This window comes from Chiloscyllium plagiosum, unplaced genomic scaffold (assembly GCF_037043375.1).
Source record: "Chiloscyllium plagiosum isolate Xiang-an unplaced genomic scaffold, Cpla_swu_hap1 HiC_scaffold_9, whole genome shotgun sequence".
Taxonomy (NCBI): domain Eukaryota; kingdom Metazoa; phylum Chordata; class Chondrichthyes; order Orectolobiformes; family Hemiscylliidae; genus Chiloscyllium; species Chiloscyllium plagiosum.
Genome location: NW_028270147.1, coordinates 87,277,801 through 87,299,934, shown reverse-complemented (window position 1 = coordinate 87,299,934; position 22,134 = coordinate 87,277,801). Strand labels below are relative to the sequence as shown.

The window sequence follows — 22,134 nt, the reverse complement described above, 5'->3', positions numbered from 1 at the left end:
ATGTCATCTTGTTTTAGAAAACCTTAAATTATCTCTCAATGTCAGCAAAACTGAAGAACTGATCATTGACTCCAAAAAGAAAGGAAGAGAACATGCCCCATCTAAATCAATGGAGCTAAAGTGGAGAGCATCAAGTTCCTCAGAGTGACAATGGACTTCTCATTTGGATGTGACAGTCACGATGTCACAACAACACCTCTTCTCTCTCAGGTGACTTAGGAAATTCAGCATGTCCAAAAGGACCCTCACCAACTTTCATAAAAAGCACATTGTCTGGGTGCATAAAGGCCAGGTGCAGCGACTGTTCTGCCCAGGACTGTAAGAAACTATAGAAGCTTGTGTGCACAGCCCAGACCATCACAGAAGCCAACCTCCCATTCAAGAACTCCATTTATAGTTCTCCTTGCTGTGGAAAGGCTGCCAACATCATCAAAGACCCTTCCCATCCCAGTAATGTTCTCGTACATCCTCTTCCATCAGGGAGAAGATACAGCAGTTTGAACACATGCACCGGCAGGTTCACGAACACCTTCTTTCCGCCCATTATTATATTGATGAATGGACTGTCTAGCTTCAAATAATGCTGATCTTGTTCATGATGATCTTGCCTCACACATGTCCTGTGCAGTATAAGCTGTACGCCTTACTCTGTCCATGTTTTTCTTCACCTTATGATCTGCATGTCCTTGCTTACTATGATCTGCCTATACTGCTCACAAACAAAGCTTTTTACTGTACTTGGGTATATGTGACAATAAATAAATCATTTTAAATCAAAAGTGGTAATGTTCCCAAGTGCTTGTTACTCTAGTATTTCAAGGTGACGGTAGTCAACTTACTGATGTGGAAGTGTTATGCAACAGCCCCTCACATTAACCGCAGTTAGCACATCCTGCAACCACAGGGCACTTACCCAGCAAAGCAATACTAATTTATGGTTTAATATTTTCAGCCAATAGCTTTCATTAAAAGAGAATTGTAAAATGAATGAGTCGTATAACTGTAAAGCTTGTCTTCCTGGGTGTCCCAACTTAATGGCCAAAGCTTATCTCCCCTTACAATCAACACTGAATTTTCCAGCCACTTTTCCTACAGGGATGATATAGGATAAGGATTAAATATACAGAAAGGTATGTTGCTATCAGTACCTGAGAGCAAGCAATGGTTTGACATTGTGTTAAATGGAGAAGCACAGTATTCAGTGTATTTAATGGGTTATCCTGACAGCAGACATAATTCATTCTGAACAAACCTTCGAAATACTGTGAGGTGTGAAGTTGCTATAACTACCCAATGAATGGAGACTTTTAAAAAATGCTATCTCATTTCCTGTACTATTATCATCTCTTCTGTAAAAGAAACTGATCTCACGAACTTGTATATTATCACTGACCTCTATCTTGTTCCCACTTGCCAATATTCTTTCATTGCTGTGAGGGTTGTCAGATAGTGCAAATCTTCATATCACCATTTAAACCCCTGCAAAGGGACTTTGAAGAGTGGCTTTTGTGCTGTGCAGAAATTACAGCATGGCGCTGTTTTACTTGGAGCCAGGAATAGCCAGAAGAATTAAGCTCAGTGCATACTGAGCCCAGATTATTAGGATCCATGTCACAGGATAATGAAAGCTGATTGACCTGATGACATACAGTCAATTTGCCAATCTTCTCAGATCTCAGCAGGCAGCAGTGAATTTGATGGAGTAGACATCTCAGAATCATTTTGCTCACCCTCCAGCACCAATTAATCTTGCACCACAAACTGATGGAAGGATGAGCTGATAAGGGGAGCAAGAGGGCAGTTGTGGCCTCTTGATGAACTGCAGGAGTAGCATGCCTTTTCCTTAAATAATGAGATTTAAGGATAGAAAAGGGAACAGAGAGAAATGAACAAGCAATGGAGATAGAAACAGGTGAATTAGAGACAACTTGGGTTTCGGAAAGTGAAGTAGAAGTGAAAAAAAGAAAAAAATGGACAAGTAAAGAGAAGAAAAGGATTTTTTAAAAATTAAGAACTCTCCAGGAACATTTTGCAACATAAGGAAGCAAAAATTTGCAATTTCACTTACTTCAGTCCTAAGATCACGATTTGAATTTGCATTGGAGAAACAGAGATCTGGCTTTTTTTTTAGATTAGATTAGATTACTTACAGTGTGGAAACAGGCCCTTCGGCCCAACAAGTTCACACCAACCCTCTGAAGCGCACCCACCCAGACCCATTCCCCTACACCTAACACTATGGGCAATTTAGCGTGGCCAATTCACCTAACCTGCACATTTTTGGATTGTGGGAGGAAACCGGAGCAAACCCACGCAGACACGGGGAGAATGTGTAAACTCCACACAATCAGTCACCTGAGGTGGGAATTGAACCAGGGTCTCTGGCGCTGTGAGGCAGCAGCTAACCACTGTGCCACCCATTACAGATCTGTTGTGAAATAATGGTGTTGATGTTCTGCAGTGAGTTCAGTTTGTATTTATTTGGCAAACCCAGCAATTTCTTGGAATCCGCAGGAGGGCTGAAGACAAGTTTCTATTTTCTCATGAGGCTGGAGTGACACAATCCATCCTGTACTCTGCGGTGACTCCCATCACAGACCATGTATCTTCCTCAGCTGGGATATTTACATGTTAGTAATGACGAACGTTCGCAACTTGCCACTAACCCATCAGCAAATATCCCCCACCACCCTGAGTTTCCAAACCAGTGCTTGTTATAGAAGTAAGACTCTCAGACTGTGAACAGGGTTGACTGACATCCAGCAGCACCATAGCTCACATATTGATTCTTGCTGAAAGGCAAAATCTCAGATCTATTGGACAATTATCTACAATTCGAAGTGGGTACTGAAGCCAAGTGGCTGCAGCTATAAGTCCTACTAGAGGGCATTTGTTTGATAACCTGCCAATTTGAGCCTAATATTGCCTGCTCTGGGCAGTAACAGAGTTCTATTGTGGAGTTAGATATCTGTGTCCAATGAGGCAAATCTCTGTGGCAGTTTGTAAAACACTTACCCGTCACATGGCAATTGATTCAACAGGTCATGGCCCTCTTTCAAAGTCCATGAATCTTTTTCTCAAAGACAGAAACACTGAGAGCTGTTAAAGAAATGCATTGCTTCCAAAAGGCAAGCACTAAACCGAGAGAAAATGTCATCTGCAACACAGGCACCAGCAGGACTCCTAAAGTGCTGTGTTAAACATAGGACTCTTCAGTGTCCTAAGCCTGAGTACAATTCCTCAATTGTCTTTCTATCCCAGCCATTAAACTTGTTTTTCTGTTATAATTCTGCATCAATCCCAAAGAGAAATACGGTTAGGTTTAGGAATAGGGTTAGGGTTGGCGTTAGGGTTAGGGTTAGGGTTAGGTTTAGCGTTAGGTTTAGGATTAGGGTTAGGGTTAGGGTTAGATCCTGGTTAACTGTTTGCACTCTTTCACATCTGGTCAGGCACTGCTCGCTGACAGGATTTATAATGGAACTGGAGAAATCTAGTTCAATCCAACTTCTAGACCTATCATATTGAGGACAAATGGTCATTAATAAAAGCAAACAAACAATTCACATTTTTACTCCAGTAAACCTGTTCAAAAAGGGGAATAAACCAGATTTTTAGTCTGATTAAGGTGTGGGCTTTGAGGTGATGATAGAATTGGCTCCAAAAGAAAGACTTGATTTCCAAAAAATAAAACCGCATCAATTCACAGCTGCACATGAGGATATTTGATAGCATCTACTCATTTCCTTATATTTGCTTTCTATATTTTGTGGATTACATTTAATGCTGTCCCCTGAATTATTATTAAGGATATGGACACTAATTAAGGAAGTACATGATTAATTTATTATTGTTGATGTGCTTTCCACAAGACATAGAATTGAAACCATGTTTTTAATAGCACTGAATCAGCGTCAGGTTTTCAACTGACTGCCATGGTTATTATCGCAGGGAACAAGATGACTGATTTGTTCCAAGTACCAGCCCAGAACTGAACTGTCTCCATCACCATGTCTCTATGTCTGAATTCCCATTCCCAGAACATTTGCTAAGTGGCACTATAAATATTAATACATTTCCTGAGTGAAGCTGGGTGATGCAGATAAGATGAAAATTTCTCATGCCTGGTTTCTGAAACTAACTCAATTTGATCAGGCTCAACTAAACTCCTAATGAGCATCGGTTCACAGTGCTGCATTATCCTTAATGTGGCACTAATTGGCACTAAGTTGTTAGTTACACTCATACAGGTCGGAAGGATGTTTTCTTGAGAAACAGATGTCACACCAGTGCAAAAGAAAGTTCACTTCTGCATGTGGAGCCATATACATCATCAAGGAAGTGAAGGTACATCCAAATGTATCATACCAGAGTATGCCTCTGCACTATGAGCATAAAACATTTTCTCTGAATTAATTCAATACACTAGGTGATTGAAAGCACAAAACAGAGAGTCTTTGCGTTGGATCAATATTTACTTTAATGACTTGAAAAAGGACAGCAATGAAATTGGTGATGACTGTCATACCCCAAAACGTTCAAATGGGAATTTCAAGGAGACTAATCTTCCTTGGTTAGCTCTCTCTTTCCTCTCTTGCACATTTAATTGAAGTTTTTTTTGTGACAGTATAGACAGGATTGTTGCTCTGTTACTAACCTCAGTTACAGATTATCTGCCGGCTCAGGACCAAAACAGGAACGATTTTCCAAGGCCACAATTAGCACATGGCACATCCAGCTTCGAAAACCACGCAAAATACAGTGCTACTAAAATGGAAGATGCATCTTAGTGCATTTCCAATACATTACTGTGAAAAAGATACACATCAAGAATGGATGAAGTAGAACAGCAAATCCAAAGCCCACTACTATTTGAATGGTTAAATGGTATTCTGCAAACATGCCATATCCCAGCAAGTTTAGCAAATGGCATGTCTCACTACAACTCCCTACATAAAATCTTGATCATTGTAAGATGTGGCACTGAACAAACCCATGTTTTGCTTCCAGCGAGTGTTCAAGGTGACGTCACAACATCCTGTTAACATGAAAATTATATTTGTCCTTTCATCTAAATTAATCACAGCAGCACGGAAGTATTGCCCTTAATGTTCCTGATTCATGTCTGACAGAAGGAGCTCGGCTGAGAGACGGCATCCAATTGGCACTGCTTTGAAAGTGATAATTTTGTGCACTAGGTCTCCAGCTTTGAACACAATCACAGGCTCTTTGGTTATTTCCTCACTCTGTTTTAGCACAGAAAAATCCTTAACAATGGAACTCTAGAATATTTCATTATTATAATTCAGAAGACAGGTCATGATTATAAGACCTGGAATATAATGCATAGTGGAGAGGGAAAAAAAACATTTTTGACAAGTGTTAATTTGGGTTTGCAAGAATGTGTGAAAATAATACAGCTGCTTTTAAAATTTTCTCGACTTTAAAGGATTTTTACTGACTCTGGCTGGGTTCAGTTCTGCACAGACTATACTCTCCACACGCTGTAACCATCTCATAGAATCCCTATGTGTGAAAGCAGACCAGTCAGCTCACACCGACACTATGAAAAGCTTCGCACCTAGACCCATCTCTCTCCCTAACACTTGCATGTCTCATGGTTAATCCGCCTAGCCTGCACATCCATGGATACTGTGGGCAATTTAGCATGGTCAGTCCACCTGACCTGCACACCTGGAGGAAGCCCACGCAGACACGGGGCGAATGTACAAACTCCACACTAAGAGTCACCCAAAGTTGGGATCGAGCCTGGGTCTCTGATGCTGTGGAAGACTGGTGCCAACCACTGAGCCACCATGCCACCTTTCCTGCTGGGACAATATGACTGCACATTTTAACCTGGTTGTTGTTTTGTCATGAACATGGTAACCTTAGCACTTTACCATTTTAATTCCCCAAGCAAGATGGCACTCAGCTTTATCAGACATAATAAATTAGACTTTGTCAAGAAAAGTAAAGGTTACTACTTCCACATGTAATCAGAATCAATGTACTTCATAACCAGTGAAGTAGGACAAATGGAAAAGCCAATTTGCAGATAATAGCTTCCTTCAAACAAAGATAAAAAAAAATCAGTTCATTGATATCAGAAAAAGTCCATACCAGAGTACCAGGAGAATTCCCCTTTTTTGATTCACTCATGAAATTTGGGCATTGCTGGCTGGACTAACATTTGCTGTCCGTCCCTGGTTACCCTTGAGAAGGTGATAGTGAGCTGCCTTCTTGAACCGCTGCAGTCCACCTGTTGTAGTTGACCCATAGTGCCCTCAGGGAGGGAATTCCAGGATTTTGACCCAGCAATAGTGAAGGAATGGTGATATATTTCCAAGTCAGGATGGTGAGTGGCTGGATGGAACTTGCAGGTGGTGGTTGTGTTTCCATGTATCTGCTGCCCTTGTCCTTATAGATGGAACTAGTCATGGGTTTGGAAGTGCTCTCCATGGATCTTTGGTGAATTTCTGCAGAGCATCTTGTAAATAGCACACACTTCTGCTACTCAGCATTGGTGGTGGAGGGAGTGGATTCTTATGAAGTGATGCCAGTCAAAAGAGCTGCTTCATCCTAGATTGCGTCAAACTTCATAAGTGTTATTGGAGCTGCACCCATTCAGGCAACAGGGAGTATGCCACCACATGCTTACTTGTACTTTGTAGCCAGTGGACAGGCTTTGATGATTAGATTAGATGCCCTACAGCATTGAAACAGGCCTTTCAGCCCAGTAAGTCCACACCGACCCTCCGAAGAGTAACCCACCCAGACCCATTTCCCTCTGACTAATGCACCTAACACTATGGGCGATTTAGCATGACCAATTCACCTAACCTGCACACCTTTGGACTGTGGGAGGAAACCAGAGCACCCAGAGGAAACCCACGCAGACACAGGGAGAATGTGCAAACTCCACACAGTCGCCCAAGGCTGGTATTAAACCTGGGACCCTGGTGCTATGAGGCAGCAGTGTTAACCACTGAGCCACTGTGCCACCTACAGGACACAGTGGGGAGTCAGGAGCTTAATTAGTTGTCACAGTATTCTGAGCCTCAGACTTGCTCTTGTAGCCACTGTGTTTATATGACAAGTCCAGCTGAGTTTCTGGTCAATGGTAATACACAGGATGTTGATGGTGGAGGATTCAATGATGGCAAGACCCTCGAATGTCAAGGGAGGTGGTTAGATAGTCTCTTATTGGAATTGTTTATTGCCTGGCATTTGTGGGGCATGAATATTACTTGCCACTTGTGAACCCAAGCCTTGATATTTTCCAGATTTTGTTGCATTTGAACATGGATTGCTTGAATATCTGAGGAGTCATGAATAGTGCAGAACATTGTGCAATCATCGGTGAATATTCCCACATCTGACCTAAGGGTGGTGGGAAAGTCTGAGCAGGATTGCTTGAACAATCTGGCAAGCGATTCCACTTACACCCAAGTGCAAGCATGATTAATGTTTCGTCAAAAATGCAACTTTTTGGAGAGTGCAGCGTTTTACAATATATGCCTTTGTACCAATCTGGGAGAGAAAATGATTCCATTATCAACTTGGTCAGTCATTGAAGGATAGAAATTTAAGATGATTGGCAAAAATGAGGACATAACAAATTTTTTTGAGTGTAATATGTTGCTATGATTAGATTAGGTTCCCTACAGTATGGAAACAAACCCTTCAACCCAACAAGTCCACATCCACTCTGCAAAGAGTAACCTACCCTTCATTTATTCCTGACTAATGCACCTAACACTATTTAGCAATTTAGTGTGGCCAATTCACCTGACTTGCACATCTTTGGATTGTGGGAGAAAGCCAGAGAAAACCCACGCAGACACGGGGAGAATGTACAAACTCCACACAAACAGTCGCCCGAGGCGGGAATTGAACCTTGGTCACTGGTGCTGTGAAGCAGCAGTGCTAATCACTGAACCACCATACTGCCATGATCTGGGATAGACTACCAGAAACTGATTAAATAGTAACTTTCCAAATGAAATTTCTTCTCTCAGAAAGTAGTAATTATGTGATGTTCTTTACCACAGAGTCATCACCGTTAGATCGTTAAGTATATTCAAGGCTGAGTTAGGGAGTTTAATCAGTTAGGGAGTCAAAGGCTATGCAGATAAGGCAGGAAAGTGGAGTTGACAATTATCGGATCAACTGTTGAATGGTGCAGCAGACTTGATGGGCCAATTTTTCCTGCTTCTCCTCCTTTGTTTTATGTTCTTATGAGGAAGGAAAATTGCAGGACTACGAAGAGGGAAGAGGAGTTTAGGAACCGGATAATTCTTTAAAAGTGCTGGTAGGGCAGGATGAACCAAATTACTGTTATCCATCATTTGAAATTGTTAAGATTCAACATTCAAGCCACTGAAGTACAGGGTCTTCTTAGTGACAGCTGAACATACACCACTCAGCATGATAAACAATCATTAAGGTGCATATTCAACTAGGCTGAGTTATTCTGCTTTTTGTGTGACAGAGTGGGAATATTATTTGAAAAGAAAATACAAGTTCAAACCAAATTTCAAGTTTATTTTTCATATTATTTACTAAGGGGCCTCAATTTTTAGCAGAAATAATGATCACGCAAAGCTTTTTAAACAATGAAATAAAGATACAATTTTAGAAGGATTTTAGGATTCAAGTATTTTGAATGACACATAAAACTTGCAATCCTCCTGTTTGTGCATGTGGTCAACATGACATATCACATGGATATTTTCAGAAGAGTGGAGGCCTTTACCTGAACTCCAAGCTAATGGTGGAGGTGTAGTGAGAATGAGCTAGTAATTCCTCATCTTCCCTCCCCCCACGTTATCCCAGATCCAATCCTCCAACTCAGCACCGCCCTGTGAAATGTCCCATCTGCCCATCTTCTTTCCCACCAGTCCGCTCCACTTTCTGCTCTGACCTATCACCATCACCCCCACCTTCATCTACCTATCGCATTCCCAGTCACCTTTCCATTCCCAGCCCAACCACCCCCTCCCCCCACACACCCCCCTCCCCCCAACTCATTTATCTCTCAGCCCCCTTGGGAAACCCCTACATTCCTGATGATGAGCTTAAGCTTGAAACATCAAATCTGCTGCTCCCCAGATGCTGCCTGACTGCTGTGCTTTTCCAGCACCGCACTCTTTGACTCTGACCTCCAGCATCTGCAGTCCTCATTTTCTCCTAGTAATTCAGAGACATGGACAAATGTTCTGAAGGCATGGGTTCAAGTCCCACTATGGCAGGTCATGAAATTTGTATTCAATAAGACCTGGAATTAACACCAAATTTTATGGAGGCTTGATAAACATGGGCTGTGGAGTGATAGATGGATGAGAAGTCTGCTGGGGCCAATCTCAATTTTGGGAGCATCGTTCATGCATTGGCTGAATGACAAGGCAAGTTTCTTGCTAGGCGATGGCGAGTTGCCAATGAAGGAGGAATACAGTTTGTTCATTGCCTTATTAATGGCCTAATTTAATATTCAGCTTCCTTTCTTATCAAACTAGATGTATTTGCTCAGCCTTCTGGAGAAAGTGCAATTCAGAAGAAGAATCATAACACGTTGGAAACATTAACTCTGTATCACTCTCCACGATGATGCCAGACCTGCTGAGCTTCTCCAGCATTCTCTGTGTTTGAGGTAGATTTCTAGCATCTACGGTATTTACTTTCATTTAAATAATTACATTTCGGTGACTAACGAAGACAAATCCATACAGTTCTTCTTTACCATACTCACCACTCAACCGCATGGTGCATTATTGATTGATTGTTATCACATGTACTGAGATACAGTGAGAAGTACTGTTTTGTGTGCTCTACAGGGAGATTGTACCATATAAAGTGCATCAGGGTAGCAGAACAGAGTGCAGAATACAGTGTTACAGCCACACAGAAGGTGCAGAGAGATAGAGAGATTAGAATTAACATTTGACAGGTCCTTTAAAAAATCTGATAACAACGAGAAGAAGTATTATTGTCAAAAATAGTACAGCTGTAGGATAAATGAACGCGCAGACAGAACTGGGACAAGGTATATGAGTTTCAGATCTTCATGGGCTTATGGAAAGTTACTGTATTGTTGTGTCCAGACTCGGTCATAACACATTATGATGATCAATGGTCAATTCCTGCAGAGAAATAGATGACAAATCTATTTCTGCTTATCATTTACGACCTATCAGACAGGGTGATATCTCAGATTTTGAAGATATCATGTCAGATAAATCTGAAACAGAATTTTGTCTTGAATAGATGTTTATTGCACTGATTTGCCCACAATTACTGGTTAGAATTTTCAATTTTGTTTTAATTGCTTCACCGAATTTTGGCTATGTCTATGCTTTTTTGACGACCTTATGTGAAAATGAAATAAAGGAATTATATAGAATATTTGCGAAGGGAGCAACCTTTCTGCTTTTGGACAGTGAAGTCAAATTGAATTCAGACTCTTGGTTTAAAGTCTTCTGCCAGTGACTGTTCAAAATATTATAGTGGGGACTGCAGAGAATGATAATGAGGGCAATTAATACTTTTATTAGGCATTTATAAATGTTCCATATTGACTGGCAGGATGAAATTGAAATTCTTCCTTCTGCCTGCATTGATATTTCTTGTGTTAAAAAATACTTATCAGCATATCTGTACTATAATAAATGATGCAAACAAGTAACATAAGATAGAATTAGCATGTCATCCTTTGCCAGGTAGTCTGAGTTATCTTAAACAGATCAAACAGCAATAGTAGTTAAGTAAGGTCCATTTATTCCAAACAGGTACTGAAGTCCCATCCTATGACTCCTTCCAATTCCACGTATAATGATGTCCAAGAGTTGTGAGGATTCAATTATGATTGTGCTTGGAATAATTGTGCAGGCGAGGTCGGTTTGTTTTAGGGTGGCATCCAAGAAACTCTTAAAATTATAAAGAAATTCACTAGATTGAAAGTGAAGAAATCCTTTCCTTTTGACAGCGAGTGCAGAATGATGTGATGTAACACTAAATGAATCCTGAACAGAACAACTGAAGAATTCAGAAGGAATTGCTTCACACAGAGATTAATGTAAGCTCATCACATGCAATGGTGGAAGCAGATCGAATTGGCCCATTTAATGGAAGAATCGATCTATAACTCAAGAAACAAAAAAAAAAAATCGAGGAGAGGGAGAGAAGAGGTAATAAGTGTGGGTGGAAGCACATGTGAGACAAAATACTTTTGTACATTTTATTCAATTTAGCATTACCTGGGATATTTAACCATTGCCTACACAATTACAGCAAATAAATTGTGAGATAAATTACCGAGTGTTACATTTGAAGACAGCCCGATAAACACAATGCAGATAAAAAGGACTGAACAAGTAAAATAAAATTAAGTAATTTATGCTCCACTTCAGAACATTGAAGAGGAAGTTCCCCACAGCCACTTTTCCTTGGGTTCATTCATATGTGTCCTTCCTGAAGACAGGCCCCAACTCATTGTCTGCTGATGATTCACCCTGAGCCAGTTTCTTGGGAATGGTGATCTGCCATCATCTCCAATTCTCAGGGTCAGGGAGAGGAGGTAGTTCCTGAATCTATGTCAGCTGGACTGGGAGTCAAATGCACAGGGTTGGCATTATTCTGTTCTGCCCTGACTAATGCACCTAACAGAGTCTGGATCAGAGTGGTGCTGGAAAAACACAGCAGGTCAGGCAGCATCCGAGGTGCAGGAAAATCAACGTTTCGGGCAAAAGCCCTTCATTACCTAATGCACCTAACAGTATTAGCAATTGAGCATGGCCAATTCACCTAACCTGCACATCTTTGGATTGTGGGAGGAAACCCACACAGATACAGGGAGAATGTGCAAACTCCACGCAGACGAATCTGAATCTGAATCTCAATGCGGAACAGATTAAGAGCTGAGGGGGCACCTCAGACACCTGCTGTTCAGGAATCCCTTTGGTATATAGTTTAAGTTGCTTCCAATCATTTTTCAGTTGTTAAGGGATAACTCTGTGGAAGGATGTACATCTTGAGAAGATAGCACTCCCCACAGTTCCTGACAGTAGTGCAAAGTCTTTGAACACTGTATGTTTAAGGTTCAAAATCTTCCGGCGACTCTTTCATCTAAGCAACTGTCCTTAGCTGTGAATGAGCTCTTTATCTGAAGCTCCACTTATATTTTACATAGAAGCCAATAGAATATACAGAGAGCAACAGCACATTGGTCCAATCCAATTGGATTTGTGTTCCACAGGACTCTCTTTATCTAACCCCATCAGCACAATCCTCGATTCCAATCTCCCTTATCTGCTTATCAGGTGACCTATTAACTACACATCCACTACTTGTCTCAATTGTTTCCTGTGGCAACATGTGCCACATTTATTTCCATTCTCTAGGTTGAAGGAATTTCTTCTGAATTTTTCATTTGATTTCTTGGTAACTCTGATGGGCCTCCGGTTTTGCTATTTTCACAAGAGGGAAACAGGCCAGGATTTTACAGGACAATGGTGGCCTTTAGTTGGCCACTTAGGGGTCTCAATTGACTGAGGGGTGGAAGGGATATAAGGGCCATCTACTACTTTCTTCACAAGAGCCACTGACATTTATCCAATGGAGAACGGTATGCACCCTGTTACCATCGTACTCGATTTTCCTCCCTCAACGTTGACTAGCATGCTCCCCTGAGCCCCATAATATCATGGTCTTGCTGTCAACTCTATCAAAATCTTTGAAACCAACAGGAATCGGAGCAGAAGGAGGCCATTCAGCCCTTGAGCCTGCTTCATTATAAATAAGGTTGAACCATAACCTCAAATTGGCCATTCTGCCTGTACCTGCAAATCTTTCAGTCCCTTTCCTTAAAAATAATTAATGCCTGCATTAAAAATATTCAAGGACTCTGGTCAGAAGGAGCTTTTCGAGAAAAGGGAGTTCAAACCATGTGTTTTAGTTTGGCTAAATGAGAGTCCTGTTAAGTTCCATAGAGAATTTCCATACAAGTCAATTTCCAGCCCCTATCTACCACTCAACCTACCATAGTGTGTACTATCTGCATGATGTACTGCAGAAATTCACCAAGGCTCCTCAGACAGCAACTTCCAAACCCATGACCACTTCAATCTAGAAGGACAAGGGCAGCAAATACATGGGAACACACCACCTGCAAGTTTGCCTCCAAACCACTCATCATCCTGATTTGGGGAAATATCTCGCTGCTCCTTCAGTCTCGCGGGGTCAAATTCCTAGATTTCCCTCCCTCATGGCATTGTGGACTGCAGCGGTTCAGGAAGGCACCTTCTCAAGGGGCAACTAGGGACAGGCAATAAATCGTGGCCAGCCAGCGACGCCCATGTCCCACAAGTGAAAAATAAAAACCAGCTGGAACAACGTGCTAATGCCAAGATATCCCAGAATAGACAGACACCCTAGTTCGATGCCATCTTCAGAAAGCTAAATAAACATTTTGTTCCCCCAAAGCTGCCTTGCACTGTTCCTGACATTTGCCCCCGACATAGCAGACAAGGGAAAATTGGTAGGGATCTAGAGATCCTGTTGGACAAGGTAATACAAACATGGCATGTCCTCTTGTGACATGCTTGGGACTTTGGAATGGCACGGTGGCTCAGTGGTTAGCACTGCTGCCTCACAGCACCAGGGACCCAGGCTCAATTCCAGCCTCAGGTGATCGTCTGCGTGGAGTTTGCACATTCTCCCTGTATCTGTGTGGGTTTCCTCCCACAATCCAAAGACGTGCAGGTTAGGTGAATCGGCCATGCTCAATTGCTAATACTGTTAGGTAATGAAGGGCTTTTGTCCGAAAGGTTGATTTTACTGCTCCTCGGATGCTGCCTAAACTGCTGTGTTTTTCCAGCACCACTCTAATCAAGACTCTGTTAGGTGCATTAGTCAGGGGTAAATGGGTCTGGTGGGTTACTCTTTGGAGGGTTGGTGTGGACTTGTTGGGGAAATGGCCTGTTTCCATAAGGAATTTAATCTAGTCTGTTAGCATCTTAATCACCAGTTTGTTTAAAAGCTCAGTTATTTCTTTTTTTTTGCTAAATTGTTGTTTATTAAGCTGTTTTAGAGATGATGATGCATGTAAACATGATCCCACTGGATATGAGCCTTCAAATGGAGGGCAGAGTGCAATAACTGATTTAAAAAAAAACTGCCTCTATTACCATTTTTGGAAGCAAGTGCGAAGATCTCTCCTTTCTCCTACTTATTCATAAGCTTTCTCTTGAGGCTTGAAAATGAATCTTGGGGTGAGCAACTGATTTTAATCTCTCTTAACCAAATGCGAGACTAAACCCCTCTGGTATTCAGTCTGAAAAAAAAAACTATCCACTGATGACTTGTAAAAATCCAATTCATAAATCATTAATTCTGTTGGAATATTCATCTCCACAAGGCAGATCCATAGTCGGTAAAAGCTGTCAAATTAAATAAAAGACCTTGAAAAGGATTGCAAGGCAAAAACAAGGACTTGAAAACAAAAATGCCAAGAGCTGTTTTCATGGATGCAAGTGTTTATCACAATTCCTTTGGAGAGAATTTGCAGTCCTCTTCTATAGCCGCAGTTGCTTGAATAATAAGTTGGAAACAATAAGGTTAACAACCTTGCTCTGCAAAACTGGCAAAGCTTCCAGTCTCTTTTGAACAGAAGGCAGGAATTATTCTCCAATTAATTCGAAAGTAGTTGCATTTTGGTTGCAGTTAAGGCTTGTTTGTTCATATCTTCACCGGCTTTTTCTTCCCCCTATTGGGGGAATAGTGAGGACGCGTTGGAAGGATCCACAGACTGATTATCAAATGGTTTGAACCACGTCATGAAAGCTCATTCTCTGGCCAGCATTTCCTGGACTAGCTCACAAGCAGGGCTAAAACAAATTGAGAAGCAAAGCCTTTTTCCAAAAACAGACGACAGTAACTAGAATACGATAACTGGAATTATAGACATTTCTTTGTTCCCCTCAACAATTTTAGTTCCAAATTTCTACTTAGGATATCATTTTGTGAATGCCCTGCACTCGAAAGTTATTATTCACAATACTTGAAATACAATTTACATGGGACAGACTTAGTGCTTCAATTCTGCATTATAAATCTGATATTCATAATATTTTCACTTATTAATATTATAAGACACATAAGTTAAGAAAATAACCATTTTCATTTATATATCTTAAAATTTTCAACAAACGCACTGAAATCCTGACCGTCTTGCAATCTTGCTAAGGAAAACTAATTCAGGATACAAGAAAACATCTTTGCAGACTTGTACGTTACATTTGCATAAATCTGTCTGAGCTTACCCTCAATTGCTGCTAAAGTGTTGGTTTTTGCCATAGAATTAGACTCCAGGGGGAGTTTTGTAAAGGAATTTAGCTGGTGTTAATTTTGGCAGGTTTTAAGAAGAGTTTCTCTCCAAAAGCTCGAGCAAGGTTTGCACGCTATCTTCCCAATCCCCGCATTACTTATGCACCACACACCTATGGCTTCCTACTTGTCATATTCTCCCACTTGCCATGGACGGAAGTATTGGTCACTGCCAAGACCTCCCAGGATTCCTGGTACCTGTACCATCTTTAAAGCCCAGCTATGCACCTGGTGAAGTGCTGACAGTTCACAGCTGCCTTGCACAGTTTCTGTCAATTGCCCCAAACATGTTGGACAGAGGTAAATTAGAACCCCCACTTTGCCAATGGGAACTTGGGCATTCTGGTCAATGGGGTTACATACAGTCACTGCCAGTGGACTGTACCCTGACCCGTTGGTAACTGTTGTCAAAGACAGAGAGCTGAATGAGCAAGGAGTGATCTGGAGTTACCAGGCCTGACTTTCATGTTTGGAGTTGTCACTGTCCAGTTTCTATCCAGTGGGTGGAAGAATGGGAAACTGAATATCACTGAGGTGAAAATGGTGTAATAAAGAGGATGTTGATGCACTCAAGGGCTGGAATGATTCCACCCATTAATTCTTCTACAAGCATAGGATCTTGCCTCCATGCTGCCCTTGAGTGTGTACCAGCCTGGAACACAGATTATATCATTGTCATACCTGTTCAGCCTCATCTTGGGGGTATCACGGTGGCTCAGTGGTTAGCACTGCTGCCCCACAGAGACCTGGGTTTGATTCCCATCTCGGGTGACTGTCTGTGTGGAGTTTGCACATTCTCCCTGTGTCTGTGTGGGTTTCCTCCCACAATGCAAAGATGTGCAGGTCGGGTGAATTTGCCATGCTGAATTGCCCATAGTGTTAGGTACATTAGTCAGGGCTAAATATAGGGTAGGAAATGGGTCTGGGTGGGCTGCTCTTTGGAGGATCAATGTGGACTTGTTCGACCAAAGGGCCTGTTTCCATACTGGAGGGAATCTAATCTTGAATCTTTGTAAGTATAGAGGATGTTTTGAGATTTCTTTTGACCCTAATAATGTTAGGAAAGGCTTGTGGTCCATTTCAATCTAAAAGTTCAGTCCATGACATAGTCCGGAAGCCTTTCAACATCCCTATGTAACTGCTAACAGTTTCTTCCCTATGCCACTCCATTCTTATTCAGTCACTGCTAGGACGTATCATGGTTGGTCAGCTTGCAATTGAATAAGGATTGTTCCTAGCCCTGTTGATGATGTATCTGTGGCTACTGTAGTGAATACATTTGGCTTGTAATCTGCAAAAACATCAATAAATAGCAATTTGTCCTTTGCATTTTCAAAACCTGCAGCTGTTCCTGACTCCAATATCATTGGTGGTATTTTTCAAAAGCACATTTGTGAGTTAAGTAAGACTAGATAAGTTGTGGATGAACGTCCCAGCTTGATTCGCTTATGTCAAAGAGGCCTTATACAACCTTTAAAGACTTCTTGAGTGCTAGAAATTCACTGATGGCACTTGTCTTCCTTGGATTGACCCTGACACCTTGATCTTGGATAGTGTGTCCTTGGAATGTGCTGTAAGACTGGTATTTCTCATTTAGAGTAGTCCTACAGTCTGTAGTCTCCTTCACATAGCCCTGACCCATTGGTTGCATTCCTTCTTTGATTTACCAAGAACTTGGATATCAACAAACTATGGCAAATGGTTCCTGTTTCCTTTCCAGGATTCAACATTTTGACCTTTGGAAAGTCTCTAGTGCAGAACAGAGCCAAAATGATGGATGGTTGAAGCAATATAGTCCAAATAAGATCATAACTGTTATCAACAATTTTAACTCATGGGCTAAGGGTTTCTACCAGAAGGCACAGTTTATATTCATTTTAGTGAAAACTTGCCTGTTGTCAATTTTGCCAATTTTCAATAGCTTTGGAAATTCTTGCCTTCTCCAAGATTAAATCCTCCTTAGATTGAAGGAAATCTGAAAATCTGAATTCCCTCCCATCGGCAAGCATATGAGTTCTGCTTAAATTATCCATCAAATCTCTTTACATTCAACATTCTGCTAAACAATATAAGTCCGTTACAATGACTTCCACTCACAATGAATCAATATATTGTGCACATTGTATTACTAAATTTAGCTTGAGGCTACAGTATTTGTTGAATGAACAAAGAAGAAAGAAAATTACAGCACAGGAACAGGACCCTTGGCCCTCTAAGGCTGCGCCGATCTAGATCCTCTGTCTAAACATGTCACCGATTTTCTAAGGGTCTGTATCCCTTTACTCCATGCTCACTCATGTATCATCTAGATGCATCTTAAATGATGCTGTCATCCCAATTCTACCACCTCCGCTGACAATGCGTTCCAGGCACCCATCACCCTCTGCTTAATGAACTTTCCACACATATCTCCCCTAAACCTTTCCCCTGGTGACCCCTCGTAACTGAGTTCCCTGCTCTGGGAACAAGCTTCTTGCTATCCACCATATCTGTACCACTCATGATTTTGTAAACCTCAATCAGGTCCCACCTCAACCTCCATCTTTCTAATGAAAATAATCCTAATCTACACAACCTCTCTTCATAGCTAGCATCGTCCATAGTAGGCAACATCCTTGTGAACCTCCTCTGCACCCTCTCCAATGCATTCACATCCTTTTGGTAATGTGGTGACCAAAATGTCTTATCAATGTGCTTCATTCAATGCATCTTACTTCATCGTATTTCTTCCAGGCTTTGTCTTATGAGAACATCATCAGCTATTGGACCAATAGCATATAAAAATGTGCTAACTTGATGATACAGCTCCTTTGTATGTAAGCCTGAAGCAATTCCGTTGTGCTCAAACTGCTTCTTCCCTCACTCTTGCCTTGATGTGGATCTTCCATGTTGCAAGACAATTGCTGTAATGGTGAAGTCTGTACCAGCTCTGCCATCCATACAGACTATCGACTGGGCTGGGTGAGTACTTAGCTTCTCCTTCACAGCTGGTGTCTTCTGTCTTACTAATGTCAATATCACCTGCACCATCATGATTTACATGAACTTCATTAAACCAGGCTCACAACTGATCCATCTTTGTATCACCAGCAAATTCAGCTATAATCCATTTGGTCCCTTAATTAAAGTCATTGACAGAGACTATAAATAGTTGAATTTCTGCACTGATCACTGTGGCATTACACTGTCAACCGATATGACAGGCCAGAACATGAATGATTGACTCTTGATGGCAGCAATTGGTGTGAAGAATACTTTCAGATATATGTAAGTATTGTTGCTATCTCATTTTACATAACAGTGCTTTGCCTGGAGAAGCAGTCTGTGACCTAGGATACAACAGGCATGCATCCTGTGATCTGTCCACACAAACCACATGAAACAAATTAGTTGAAAAGTATAAAGTGAACCACTTCCATACATTTCTAAAAATTCCTATTACCTCGATTAATAATGTGCATTACATGTAATTCTGCATTTAATAATGATGGCGATTTGTGACCTTGGAAACTTTGGCTCGAGTACTTAACAGCCATTGCTAACTAAGGGTACATAGACACAAGTGTGTGTATCCTTAAATGCAGCACAGAAAAGGCTCACTCTTTTCACTCACACTCAGCACAAGTCACACACTGTAACCAAGTGCAGCTGCTTTGAATCTGTATCTAGGATTCTCACTGACGCATTCAAATTTAGTGATGGGGACAATGATGCACACTCACGCTCTGCGCATAGATCCTGCCAAATGGAAGATACATCAAAGGAGCCAAAAGTCTTACCATCAACAGTTAAATCCCACTGGAACTACCAATGAGTTCCTGAATGCATGCCAATTCCAGATTTCCTGAACTTTTATTCAGCTACAACGGCACTGTATGGAAAATAAAATGGGTGAAAAGTCACAAGCTGAACTGGTTGGAGTGCTCCCAGATGCAGGAACAGGTGCAATTTGGGTGAGCAAAAAAGAAGTGTCTTTGCCTCTCAATTCTGTTTCTCAATAGGGTTCACCCTGCCCAACATCAACCCCGTCAATGAAAAAAAAGCCTTTTTGCTCACAGCATGGGTTCCCTGAGCTTGTGTGCAAAGGTCTAGAGTCACAGAATCATAGAGGTTTACAGTGTGGGAACAGACTGAACTTGTCCATGTCTCCCAGTCTCCACAATTCGACTAGCCTCATTTATCTGCATTTGGTCCTTATCCTCCATACCTATCCCACCCATGTGCCCGTATAAATGTTTCTTAAATAACAAAATTGTACTGGCCTCCACCATTCCACTGGGAGCCTGTTCCAGACATCACCACCCTCTGATTAGATTACCTACAGTGCAGAAACAGGCCCTTTGGCCCAACAAATCCACACCGACCCTCCAAAGAGCAACCCACCCAGACCCACTCCCCTACATTCACCTCTGACCAATGCATCTAACACTATGGGCAATTTCATGACCAATTCAACTGACTTGCTCATCTTTGGACTGTGGGAGGAAACCGGAGCACCCAGAGGAAACCCACGCAGACACGGAGAATGTGCAAACTCCACACAGACAGTTGCCCAAGGCTGGAATGGAACCTGGGACCCTGGTGCTGTGAGACAGCAGTGCTAACCACTGAGGCACCGTGCCATCTCTGTGTGAAAAAAATGCTCCTCTGGACCATTTTGTATCTCTCCCCTCTCTCCTAAAACCTATGCCCTCTCGTTTCAGACTCCTCCAGCATGGGAAAAGGTTGCTGGCCATCTAGTGTATCTATGCTTCTTATGATTTTATAGACCTCTGTAAGGTTACCCCTCAGTCTCCTATGCTCCAGGGGAAAAAAAAGTCCCACGTATGAACTAACAATTAGAAACTTCCAAATCTAAGTGCCTTGACTGAGTTGCTGTTTCATAGAAAACAATCAAATAAATCCAACGCGTCATGATATAACAGGACTGGGATGTTCCAACTGTCAACTGTGTTCTCAACCAGCCATATTGATAGATATCCTACATCCAGCCTCGTTCAGTTTTTTTCTTTTTTTTAATACAGGATATGGGTGTCACTGGCTGGGCCAGTATTTATTGCCCATCCCAAACTACCCTTGAGAAAGTGATGGTGAATCATGTTCTTGAACCACTGCAGTCCATGGTGTGTAAGGATATCCACAGAGCTATTAGGGAGGGTGTTACAGATTATGGACACTGCAATAGATGGCAAAATAGTTCCAAGTCAGGGTAGTGTGTGGCTTGGGAGGGAAGGTGCAGGTGCATCCAGGTTGCATGTTCTACCTTTGTCCTTTTAAGTAGCAGGGTTAAAGGTTTAGAAGGTAAATGTCTCATGGTACAATCAGTATGTTGCTGATCCCTTCACTCTCAGGTTTTTTGATTGATATGAAAATTGTTTTCAAATGGATCTAACCTGTCGAATAATTCTGGAGATGAAATGAACTGGAAATTCACTATAAATTTTTTTTCTTTCTTCTTTCACAGAATGTGAGCAAAGCCAACAATATTGATGTAAATCTGGAGTCATAGGTAGGCCAGACCAGGTAAGGATGGCAGCTTTCCTGCCTGAAAGGCCATTAGAGTATCAAATGGGCTTTGTTGATAATCAACAAGAGTTTCGTGGTCATCATTAGACTCTAAAGTTCAGATTTTAAAAACTAAATTCCAATTCTACCATCTGCTATAGGTCTGGAGCCTCATGTTGACTGAATTGGACAAGATAGCAGGTTTCCTTCCTCAGAGACATTAGTGAACCAGATGATTTCTCATGATAATCCATGATATTCTGAGTTTCAGGATTAGAATTTCCAGTCTAATTTTACTAATTAGACTGGAAGTTCAACCTGCAGCCATGGTAAAATTTGAAACGCTTTTCCAAAGTGTTAACCCCAGTCTCAGGATTACATTAATTCCCAAAATATAAACTTTATGAAAATACATTACAAAATATTTCAACTTGAATATTACAATATTTGCAAGAAATTTCAATATATCACCCATAAGACCATAGAAACATAAGGTGTAGGGTCAGAGGTAGGTGATTTGGCCCATTGAGTCCATTCTGCCATCAATGAAATCAAAGTTGATCTGACGATCCTCAATTTCACTTTCCTGTCTGAGCCTCAAAGCCATTGATTCCTTTTATGATTAGAAATATCTTTATCTTAGCCTTGAATATATTTAACAACCCAACTTCAACAACCTTCTGTGGTAAAGAATTCCACAGATTCACCATCCTCTTAGAGAAGTAAAATCTTCCTAATCTCTGTCTTAAAGGGCAGCCTCTTATTCTGAGATTATACCCTCTGGGCCTAGACTGTCCTACAATGGGAAGGAACCGCTCTGCATCTATCCTGTCAAGTCTCCTTAGAATCTCACATGCTTCTTATATGAATCTTATATGTAAGGTCTTCCCTCATTCTTCTAAACTCAAATGGGTATAGACCCAACCTACACATCACCTTCACATGTGATAATCCCTTCATACCCTGGATCAATTTAGTGAACACTTTCTGCATTGCCTTCAGTGCCAGTACATGTTCCCTTAAACTCTACAGTTTGTTACATACAATATTGTTGTAAGAGAATCCATAATTGAAAAAATACATTCCACAGCAGGTACACAACCCTAGTGGAAAACAATCAATTTGAAATTAACAGAAAGTACGTTAGATATAAAGGTGACAGTAACAATGCTCCACTCTGAGGTGCCTCAGCACGTTTTGATAAAGTTATTTACAATGTCCACTCTTTGTGAGGCACACAGCCCAAAGGGT

The 22,134-nt window shown here is 41.3% G+C and overlaps 1 protein-coding gene across 1 annotated transcript in view; it reads right to left on the bottom strand.

The window, feature by feature from the left end:
- The window catches only part of astn1 (astrotactin 1), a 2,207,527-nt gene that overhangs the window by 2,082,331 nt on the left and 103,062 nt on the right, over nt 1–22,134 (bottom strand). The gene's annotated exons all lie outside the window — the stretch shown is intronic.